At 41.2% G+C, this 12,256-nt stretch overlaps 1 protein-coding gene across 3 annotated transcripts in view; it reads right to left on the bottom strand.

The window, feature by feature from the left end:
- The window catches only part of LOC126175042 (putative polypeptide N-acetylgalactosaminyltransferase 9), a 554,784-nt gene that overhangs the window by 112,768 nt on the left and 429,760 nt on the right, over positions 1 to 12,256 (bottom strand). The gene's annotated exons all lie outside the window — the stretch shown is intronic.

The following is a 12,256-nucleotide window of genomic DNA, read 5'->3' as shown; positions in this document are numbered from 1 at the left end:
ATTTATGGATGTAATTATTTAGACAAATCGTTTTAAAACTAATCCAAAGATTAACAAACAGCGATTAGTACATCTATAGGTTTCGATGTTCTTAGTGGAAGCGAATTCCACATAAAAAAGATCTGACAATGCAAGATGCGGACCTATACAACAGCTTCTATTAGTTTATTTGTTGCGCATATATTTAACATAACACTGCACTTATTCAAGTGATAGAACGAAAAAAATATTCTTAGATTTCATGCTGAAAATAAAGGCCAAGATTAAACTCTTGGGATTTAAACTTAGTCCGAGTTCAGTACTGTTAATGAATGAAACGAGAGGTTACAGATTACCTGTATAATGGTAAACGTTGGTGGAAATCTATAATATTTTCTAAAGGAATCTACGTTACATCCGTTAATAAACATTGTGGTATACTGTACAGGATGTCAAGAAATGCAGGACAGAAAGCGACTACTAATCATTAGTCACACAAAAGACATAAAAGTTACAGATTGATTTCTTAATAGTAACAGGTTGCTATGTGAAGGCCAGGTGAAGGGATCTGACATTTTGGAAGACAAAGTTCTTAAATATGTGAAGCAAATGGCATTCTAAAGGTAGGGAAATTTGACTTTTAAGATACTGTCTGTTCATGTCTGCTTAGTGTAATCACGGGAATTAATTACCTTTGTAGCTACTGAGGTTTACGAGTCTATGTCAAATTACAGCTACATTTAAACTGGGAAAGAGTGGGAGAGCATCCAACTGTTAATAGAAATTACAGTATTCGTTTCTCAAAGTAGCACTTAGAAAATACTGATTTTTAACACATACATGTCTGTGCTGAAAACTCTGGCAAACACTCTACGATCAGGAATTTGACGTGCTGGAAACAGCCGACGGTATTCTTCGACAGCAGTAGGAACACTACTATTGCAGAAGCCGTAAACATAAAACATACCCGTATATACTTCGTTAATGTAGATGTGCGGCATTTTAGCCAAAGACTGTACAAACACAGTTAACCGATGCAGGCGTCGTAAACTTAACTATACCCGTTCTTCATTGGTGCAGATGTGTGGCATTTTAACCAACGCGCGTTCAACGCAGGAAGACATCGCGAGCAAAGGGTTTGAAAGCAACGGAGTAGGTTGGGTTAGAATAAAACGTAGTGAGAGTGGATGGGTAAGGCACATCTCTGAAACCATTCGGGAATATGTCCATTTGAAGAAAAATCTTCATAAGATCGTTCCTTTTACATCACTGAATATTTACCATTCCTCCAGGAAACGTTGTATATACAGGCAATTGTTTACAGTACACCACAGTGATGTAGAGAAAATCGAGATATATTATTTGATATGGGTTACTTGTTGTCCGTCAAGTCGGGAAAGTACCACAAAGTGGGGCCGGCCGGTGTGGCCGAGCGGTTCTAGGCGCTACAGTCTGGAACCGATGCGACCGCTACGGTCGCTGGTTCGAATCCTGCCTCTGGTATGGATGTGTGTGATGTCCTTAGGTTAGTCAGGTTTAAGTAGTTCTAAGTCTACGGGACTGATGACCTCAGAAGTTAAGTCCCATAGTGCTCAGAGCCATTTGAACCATTTTTTGAACCGCAAAGTGGCCTACAGAAACCAGCTAAGCTACTGCGCATGCGCGATATTTTCAATATTCTCTCACTCTCTGCTAACGAATTATTGGTCCTAGAGAAAACGTCAATAGGACCTGTTTTAGAGTAAGTTTAATGTAATAAACTGGGTTACGTTTTCGCCAGAGTACGTGGTTTGCGAGATATTAAAGATAAGTGTATAAAAGTGACTGTCAAAGGCAGCCCCCGCCTCTCACACCTCACCCGTCAGGATTTTTTGTATGGTATTCATTGTTCTCCTTCCTATCACCACACAAAAATTTGCAACAACACAAATTATTTCCCATAGTCGACCGTTTTAGGTGTTCAATGAACGGGCTGGAGAAAGAGAGAGAAAGAGAGAGAGAGAGAGAGAGAGAGAGAGAGAGAGAGAGAGAGAGAGAGAGAGAGAGGGAGGGAGGGAGGGAGAAAGACGAGGTAGGCACATTGGCCTTTCTGACAAACTGCAACGAAAGAGGGCTATAGGACAGTAGAATAAATCAGCTGTTACGTATGGCAAGTCTCTGGGGGGAAGATGTGCTGGGCAAAATAAATTATAATTACAAGATTTAAATGAGTTTTACCATTTGGAGAGAGTGTGAGTAGATTAAAAAAATTTCAATCAGGGATAAATAAGGTTAGATGTACAAGCTGAATGAGTAATGTGCAACGGGGGAGAAACAGAAAATTCCGCGACTAATTTCGTTAATGGTTGCACAGTGCCACGCGGGGGAGCGACATTTATTGAGATAAACGGATGAGCCAACGGGCAGCGGACGCGAGGCACGGGCAGCTGCTGCACGCACGACTAAGCAGCATCCTATCGCCCCCTGCGGAATACTACGCAAACGCCGAGGGCTGGAAAACTACCGACTGTCGAGAGCACTCTAATGAAAGTAATGAATCTCCCATTTCCTAATCCGCCACCTAAACTCTGAATCGTGATCTCGCTCTCGTGTGTCCGGACCCTCTCTCTCAACGCACCGAAGGACCAAAAAAGCGTTACGAACAAGGCTAGCTTCATTACTATTTTCCAGCGAGTTCGGACGAATGGATGTTCAATGTTATTGGTTCATATAACATAACTGACGATCGGTAATTTTGCCTGTATGTGACAAATAAAAGGAAAGAGTTTGAGTTCCACACTTTTTCTCTTTAACTGACCTATTATTTTCTTCTGCATCGACACAACTGCCATAGACAAACACTTAATATCTGAGAGACTATACTTTACCGTATTTCCCATTATATGCTACTGTTAAATTCTGTCAGGATATATTCAATCGAATGCAAGGTGCTGGAATATTGAGTGAACGAACAGAGGAACTGGACCACTATAAGTAGCCCTACAAACCCTGCTTTTTCTAACACACTGTCGGCATTAATTTTTGGTGTTCTCCGTCCGCTCATTACAGCGGAACATCAGACGTGTTCGTTGCAGTGCACGGCTTTAAACACCAATGTAATCAACGAGAAAATGGATGACCCGTCGTTTGCGTGATTCACTTTACGAGACTGATGGAATGGTTTCTGCATCAACACAGCAGATTCCTTCCGATTTCCCTGTCCACCTGAAATAGGTCTAAGGCTGTAACGATCACAAAGTACAATAAACACTGAGAAGCTAAATCCACAGTAAGCTATTACACGAAGATTGCCCAGAAAGTAAAGCACCGCATTTTTTTTGTTCAGCAATCCTTTATTAAACATAATAAGATTTATAGACACGAAAGTATGATGTTTTATCTACACACCCTATTTTTCCACGTAATCTCCATTCCGTTCTATGGCCTTCCTCGAGCGCGAAACGAAAGCGTGTATGCCCTGTCGTTACCAATCCCTGTCCTGGTGGCGGAGCCAGTGCTTCACTGTGTGAATCACCTCCTCATCGTCCTCAAACTGTTTTCCCGAATGGGACCCTTTAATGGCCCAAACATCTGCTTGCTGCAACATGTCAGGTGTGACAGGCGTGGATGGTTTCTCCGACCACTGCAAATCATGGAGCTCCGCCGAACCGCCTTCTGATGACCTCACCATCCGTGCCCAGCGGCTAACAGTACTTTGCACAAGCGTTTGTGAATATTCCACACAGTTTATTTCTCTGCAGTGAGAAATTCAATGAAGGCACGTTGCTTGTAACGTACATCACTAACAGAAGCCATTTTGAAACTGTCCTGCAGCTACGCTACCAGTCGGAAATGATGGAAACTTGGCACGCTCATTCAGGAGATTTCAAATAATACATACCTAACGTTTCGCATTCGTGGCGTTGTTTTCGGCAGAGAAAAAAAAATGCCATGTATTGCTTTCTGGGAAACCCTCGTATTATTATTACGACGAAGTGATAGTATTCAGAGTAACCAAAATTTGGAGAATAAACTTCAGCTAGACTAGCTGGAAGTGATTCAGTTATTTTCTGTTTACTCGTATTACTCGTATAAACAATTTAAACAATTATGTTGTGTTTCAGTAAGGACGACATTGCCTGTCTGAACTACTCTTAAATGTCAGTGTTCACCACGTCGCTATATCTATCTGTTATGCCATTCTCAAACGACAGCTGTAACAACATAATGGGTTAAAGAATATTTTCTAAAAACAAAATTACAACTCCTCCTACCTAACTATGAAGTGCACCAATGCATCGCTCTTTTCGTGACTACAGAGTTTTCGTGTCATAATGAGATAACAGTTTTCGCCATTTGTACAAAGGAACGCAGCATTTCACTGAATCGAAAGCACTTGTGTAAAAGAACTTTAGCTTAGCTGACAAATGCCACACTTGGAGGACGCACTTTGGAAATTATGTGAAATTCGTATTATTCGTATTAATATGTATTCGATAACAATTATCGCAGAAAGCAATATATTTACAAGATTTTCATTGAATTCAAGCGTAGACGTCCGGTTTCGCACAATGTTCTCATTTTAGTTAAGAACTATGTTCGTTTATACACATGGCAATGACTCCTGCCTTATTATACTGAGAGGTTAGGTAAACACTGTAGACGCGAGGACAGTGTCCTAGTAAAAGAAACGATGCATTGACGCACTTCATAGGTAGGAAGATTTATAATTTATTTAAAAATATTTTTCTGAAAATGTTTTGAGTATAAAATGTAATCTTAAAATTGAACTGGTATTTTAGCAATTTATGTTCTTTCACCTACCACTTGAAAAAGGCAAAATAGGGAAACAGCGATTGTGGTGAATATATACATCTCACAACGGTATCCACCCGGATATCTGTACGTGTTAAAGCGCCGATTCCGGGACGGGGAGGTGCGCCAGCCGACCGAGATGTGGGTTTTTATGCGGTTTTCCACACACCACTAGAAGAATACGGGGCTGGTACCCAAGTCGTCCCTCAATTACACGATTCGCAAACATTAAGGAAAATCCGTCAATAACCATGCCGACTCTGCACCGATGTGGAGCAAAGACACAATAAAAAGAAGACATACATTGAAGAACGGTCCAGGCGTAAAATCTTGTCTTTCTAGAAGAAATTCGGTCAGGTGCTGATGGGCCCCTCTGGTTCTAGCGCCGCTTTGGTCTGAAGTTCACATACGGAAAACAATGAACGAGGCGGTCCGAAAGCATATTCATCTGAGTTAAGAACCAGGATTCTGGGAGCCATGAAAGTTCACCACGGCCGTCAGGTGCATTCTGTCTTGATTGCTTGAGGAACGGTTGTTCATAATGACATTTTCCACTCACAATATTCTTGGTTCAAATGGCTCTGAACACTATTGGACTTAACTTTTGAGGTCATCAGTCCCCTAGAACTTAGAACTACTTAAACCTAACTAACCTAAGGACATCACACACATCCATACCCGAGGCAGGATTCGAACCTGCGACCGTAGCGGTCGCACAGTTCCAGACTGTAGCGCCTAGAACAACCTGCGACCGTAGCGGTCGCACAGTTCCACACTGTAGCGCCTAGAACCACTCGGCCACCCCGGCCGGCACACAATATTCTTTCTTGTAGGCGTATATTAAAAATTCAGCTTCTTAGTAGTTTCAGAAATACAACTGCCTAGCCCCGACGTCCGATGACAGCCGCTTTTGTCAACTCTGACGAATTGCTTCCATTACCAATGGCAGTGTAAAGACACGTCATCGTCGTTACAGTTACTTCGCCAGTGAACGACATATGATCTGTATCATAAGCTACGCCTTACGGTCGTCATATCTAGTGAGAGGTCATAATAATTTCACTCGGCAGTGTAGTACTAACTTACATCTGCTATCACTTAGTTCAACATACAAATAAGTAAAATGAAGTACAGATTGAGATGGATATAATATTATCTGCAAACGCTGTTAACAATGTGTTCAGAATTGCTTTTATTTTAGAAAAACACATCATATCTGGTATTCATAGAAACTAATGGAGGTACAATTTGTGGAATTAACAATGGAAACAATAGACAGTATTACAATGATACAGACCGCGCGTTGTCGAAATTAAAGTCGTTATTTAATACGAACAATTGACAACAGAATGTAGTGTCCGTAATTACACCGAAACAGCTCTGTCCTGCCACTGTCCCACAGGTAATCCCCTGCGAGAGGCTATGATATTTTATTAAGCTGACTATAAATGGATCCGTGCCAATTTGTGTGCTGGGATTTAACAATCGCTTCAGCAACGTCAGTATTAAACTACAGCACTCTAGCCCCCTAACAAGTATTTATTATCCCGAGAATTAGCATGTTACGTTATTACAGTTATTATTGCTCGTTACCCTTTTTCAAATTTTATCGTGTGGTAACTTTCGCAGTTGTCACTAACAAAGCTACCAGCAGCAAAGAATCACTTGCATGGCGCATTCAGTCCACACGTTTAGAAAATTGCGAGAGTTTTAATGTTCATTCTCTATAGAAGACTCCACTGGAACAAAAAAGCGCCGCTGTAAGAATTGTTTCCTCATTGAAAAAAAAATCCATTCAGAGAGAGACCAGTATTATTTTAAGCTCACCAAACCGAAAATTAATCGGCCAGCATGGCTCAATTGAATAGGATAGAGCGATATGAAGTGGAGGTAGAGATAAAAGAGATGGAAAGGCAGGTATTGAGTGCAACCAGTCTTTAGGGTCTCGACACATGAGGTACAGGATAATGACTGACTCGTCCCTTGAATACTGTATCGGCGCGTACTGTCTTAGGGTTTCACCGGCAGCGGGACATAGCCCAGTTTGCTAGAATTTGCGTTGGAATCACGGCAGAGATACGATGATGATGTCCAACGCCTGATAAAAAAAATGCATCGCTCCAAGTCAGTAATTTCTGAGGAACTAAAACACCGATCCTTTCCGCCCTCTTTCTAAATAAAGAGAGATTAATCGTGTGCTCATTTGGAGCAGAATTACACACAAGACTCTCTTGCCTACCACTTCCTATGAAGTTGTGCCGTTACAGCGGTCGAAGAAACTAACAGTGGATCTTGTAGCACGAGGTACACACTCTCTGATCAAATGAGACCAATTTCTGGCTGTGTGAGAGTGATGGAGGGGCATCACGTTCATAAAAGACCTCAGGAAGGGTCCGGAGATTGCAGTTCAATGGGTGGTGGAGGCTGTACGAAGGGCGACGGGGTTCTGTAACGTAATTTAGCAGGAATGGAACCTTGGTTTTAGGGGAAAGATATGCTGTCGCGGAAGACTACAGTGAGTTGCTGTTACATAATTGTGTTCTTAGCAGAACCGTTTCCTGAAGTTTGTGAAGATGATGGCGAAGTGTTGTTGGGTTCTACCGTTTGAAATGCAGTTGACTATGGTTTTCCATTTATGCCAGATGATGTTTAAATTATTTGACACATGTGTAGGCGAGTGCAAGTCCCTCCCCCCACCCCACCCTAAATCCACCGCTAAAAAAATATATCATATCACATCGAACTCGGAACTCGTATCCAGCATCGAGCGAGGCCACACGGACAAACTTATAAATTCAGTTTCAGTTTGAAGAAAGATACAGCATGTAATGGATAATGACACAGCACGTGTATACAGAGACATTCGCCGTAACATCCCCGTTCGCCGCTTTTCTGCTTATAACTGAAAATGCCAAATGGCGCTGGGTTCTACATGCTTCCCGATTGGTTGCACCTTCAATCCGTGGTATGTTTTTCTGGTGAGCATTGCCAGCCAATGGGAAAAACTTCTAAAAATGTTAGAATATTTGCCAGTATCAGAATGTTATTTGCTGCGCGGGGTAGCCGCGCGGTCTCAGGCGCCTTATCAAGGTCCGCGCGGCTTCCCCCGTCGGAGGTTCGAGTCTTCCGTCGGACATGGGAGAGTGTGTTGTCCTTAGCGTAAGTTAGTTTAAGTAGTGTGTAAGCTTAGGGACCGATGACCTCAGCAGTTTGGTCCCACAGGCTCTTACCACAAATTTTCAATTTCCTAACAGAAAAAGAATATGTGCCAGTCTCACACCAACTATACTATCTCAGTTTAGAACACTGTAAGTGGTAGGTATCTACTGTGAACAGGTATCGTTAGAATATTTGATGATTGATAAACTCTGTTTGTCACTAGTTTTGAGTCTTATTAAGTGAAAAGTAGCTGTAACATTCGTCTTTCGCTTTCCCTTTCTCTTCCACGTAACTAATATCATAATAGTGTATTATTTGGGTTTGGAGTCTCTTACAAATTGTTAACGAAAATATTTTTCCCAATGACTGGATATATTTGTGAAAGTCTCACAATTGCAACTTCGGTTTGGTCCATGACGGACTGGTTTAGATGGTGAAACACGTCGCACATACTCCGCTACAAAACATCTAAACCACTTGATAGTGGCGTAAAGCCGAATTTGCAATTGTGAGGTTTTCCACAAATATACATAGTCAATGGACATCACGCTATTGTTCGAAACAAACTAAAATGAGTTGCATCGCCCTCTTCCCTCCCCCCCCCCCCCTTCAGCTAGGCTATTGTGCGTAGGAATGGAATCTTCCAATTGAAAATCATCATTAGGCAGAAACTACACCCTTGGCTGGAAGTACTGACCAGCCCAGAAATTCCGCATGTGTGCGATATACTTGACCGTAAATAGACCCTTTTGTTTTAAAAAGTAGTTTGTCGGCATCGAGAAAGGCCAAAAACAATGATACACCTCGAAGCCACCAATAAAACACCTGACGTAATAAAATTTGTCAATTGAATGTCTTTCTGTGTACTAATCAGTCCGATACATTCGCTCTTTGTGGCCACATACCACTAACCTAGTGTTGTTTTCCTGCTGAGATCTGTGACATCAGTGCAATGCTGCATTATGCCTGAAAGAAACGAACTTAATTTAGGAAAACGAGTGCAGACAAAGCTTTTGCATGAGCAAGGGAAATCGGAGGTGGAGATTTCGAAAATTTCGAAAACTGAAATGTTAACGCCCATTTGTACAATTCGTTATTGAATGATTCGCCGTGACGGGGCCGCATGTTAATAGGCCCAGAACTGGGCCCAAGAGGATCACAACAGACCGTGAGGACCGAATGATAGTACGAGAGTCGTTAAAAATTAGGAATAAAACCTCCTTAGACCTGGCTGCTGAGTTACCTGAAAGTTTTAACAAAACATCTGCTCATATCACTCGTAGGCGACTTCAAGAAGCTGGCCTAAAAGACTGTAAAGTCAGGAAGAAGCCAAGGCTCTCTTACAAAAATATAAAGGAACATTATGGGTGGGCCCTAAAACACCAAACGTTCACAATGCAAAATTGGTCAGACATCGTGTGGTCTGACGAAGCAAACATTCACGTAGGTTCGTCAACTTGATGCTCCATTAACACATACCAGTTTGGGTAGAAAACAAAATGTATTTAAATTAAAAACACATGAAACAATTCTCCACAATATTGATTCACATTTCAGAGTTTTGGTACACCTGGTGTGACCTATGTCCGTCGCCGGGTGGGTGAAGAATATAACCCAGACTGTGTGCTACTTACTGTAAGACACGGCAGAGGTACCGTCATGTCTGGAACTACACGAGCGCTGCAGGAGTGCGAAAACGGACGTATGTGAAGGCCACATGGATTCCACAGATTACGTAGACGTCCTAAAATCTGCTTTACTGCCCTCTTTTACAGCCGTTTTTGGCGATGAAAACATGGATGGCATTAAATTCCAGCACGGTAAAACAACCTGCCATAAATCTGTCCGCACAGTGTCTTGGATTAGGGAAAATAACATAGAGCTTGACTGGCCTGCCCTATCACCAGATCATTGATGGGGCATATTGAAGCGCAAAATCAGGCAGCTTACAATTAAGTCAAAATAAGAATTTAAGATATGAAGACCATAGATTACTGGTGGGACAATGGAAAATGAATCAGTGTGTGAAAAACAGAAAACAGAAGAAAGTGATGAGGATACGGGATTGGAAACTGAAGGAGAGTGAAAGTGGTGAGCAGTACAGAGAATTAATCACACAAAAATTTCCAAAAGAAGTTTTCTGCGATGTAGAAAAAGAATGGTGTTTATTCAAAGACACTTTAGTCGAAGCAGCACAAAAAGTATGTGGTAGAACATCTGGAGAGGAAAAAGTATGACAGACAAATTGGTGGGATGATACCACAATCCAAGCAGTTAGAAGAAAAATGGAGCATGGAGAAAGTGGTGGAAAACTAAAAATGACGAAGACCATAAAAGATATATAGAGGAAAAGAAGATGTGCAAAGAAATAGTGGAAACAGCAAAGAAAAAGGCATGGGAAGAGTTTACAAAAAAAAACTTGGAGAAGATGTGAAGAGCAATAAGAAAATGTTCTATAAAATGATGAAAAACAAAAGGAAGGCTTCTGAAGTACCAATAAAGATGGAAACAGGGGACAGTACCGTGTTTGAAGATCCAGGGAATATAAAAGATCTCTGGAAAGAACATTTTAAGAAACTGTTAAACGCTGAGGAGCAGGTACACGAGGAAACAACAAATAATGGAGAAATTGAGAGAAGTGGGGAAGCAGAATTAGGACCAATTACACTGGAAGAAATGGAAATAGCTGTGAAGAAGATGAATTTGGGGGGGGGGGGGGGGTTAAGCCCCAGGACCTGATGAAGTATCAGTGGACATGATAACAGCAGCAGGTCCAGTGGGAATGCTGTGGCTGTATAGAGTACTATCAAGTGTGCGGAGAAATAGTACAATACCTGAATAGGAGACATTGTTCCCATCTTCAAAAAACGCAATAAAAGACTTTTTAAAGACTACAGAGGAATAAACCTCATGAGTCATACAGCCAAGATTTTTGAAAGAATTTTACTAAATCGAATAAGTGAAAAGATAGAAAAGGAGCTGAGTGAGGAACAGCATGGATTTAGGAAAGGGAGAAGCACGATCGACTTGATATTTTCTATCCGTCAACTGATGGAAAAAAGTTGGGAGTGTAACAAAAGGGTGATAATGGTTTTTATAGACATAGAAAATGCATATGACTCAGTTAACAGGGAAAGACTCTGGGAAGAAATGAAGAAGATAGATACAGAAGATGGATACATTAATGTAATGAAGACAATGTACAGAGGACACAATTGTAGAATTAGAACACCATTGGGGAACTCTGAATACTTCGAAATAAGACAAGGACTTAAGCAAGGAAGTATTCTATCTCCTGCACTTTTTTATGTTGTGATGGAGGGAATGAATAGGGCAGTTAAAGATAAAGGCAAAAAGATTATTTTTGCAGATGATATGGTAATATGCGGTGATAAAGAGATAGATGTACAGTTACAACTTGATGCGTGGAAGGAAATAATGAAAAGGTATGGATTAAAAATAAATAAATATAAGAGTGAAGTAATGATATATGGAAGAGAGAAAGGGATCAACGGAAATATTACCTTGAATGGAGAACACCTCAAAGTGGTAGAAAGTTTCCCTTATTTAGGGAGTGAAATATCTAGGGTTGGAAGATAACTAACGAAATTAATAGGAGGTTACAGAAGGGAGGCAATTTCTACCAAACAATAATACACTTGATTTGGAATAAGGAAGTTTCAGAAAAGCAAAACTCCTTATGTATAAGAATTATTACTTTCCTATTGTCACCTATGGTGCAGAAAGATGGACAATGACAGAAAGGGACTAGAGCAAACTGCAAGCAGGGGAAATGAAATTTCTCAGAGCAGTTCAGGAAAAAACAATAATGGACAAAGTAAGGAATGCCGATATTAGAAAGGACCTTAAACAAGAAAGTATGAGAGAAGAAACTGGAAAAAAGAGGTTAAGATGATATGGGCATGTTAAGAGGATGCATGGGCAGAATCCCCAAAATTATGGAAGAATTAAAGATGGATGGGAAAAGACCTAGAGGGCGCCCAAGAACACGGTGGAAAATGGGAGTGAGAATATCTGTGAAAAGGAGAAGTGTGACCTGGCAGCAAGTGGAGGAAGAAAAGTGGTGGGAGGACCGAACCAAATGGAGAGGACTCGTCAGCACCCAGACCCGGCAGTAGCTTAAGCGGGATGCGGATATAGATAGAAGAATTTAAAGACTGTTTGCGCCTTGAGTGGAACGCCACAAGTGCGGCCGATTGTAAAACGCTAGTGTACTCTCTGTGATAAAGAATTTCTGCTGTAGTAAGTGCAAAAGTTGGGCCCACGAAATATTAATTTTTTGTTACTAATAAACATAAAAAAA

The sequence above is a fragment of the Schistocerca cancellata genome, chromosome 3 (genome assembly GCF_023864275.1).
Source record: "Schistocerca cancellata isolate TAMUIC-IGC-003103 chromosome 3, iqSchCanc2.1, whole genome shotgun sequence".
NCBI lineage: Eukaryota > Metazoa > Arthropoda > Insecta > Orthoptera > Acrididae > Schistocerca > Schistocerca cancellata.
This window is presented reverse-complemented; position numbering and strand designations above follow the sequence as displayed.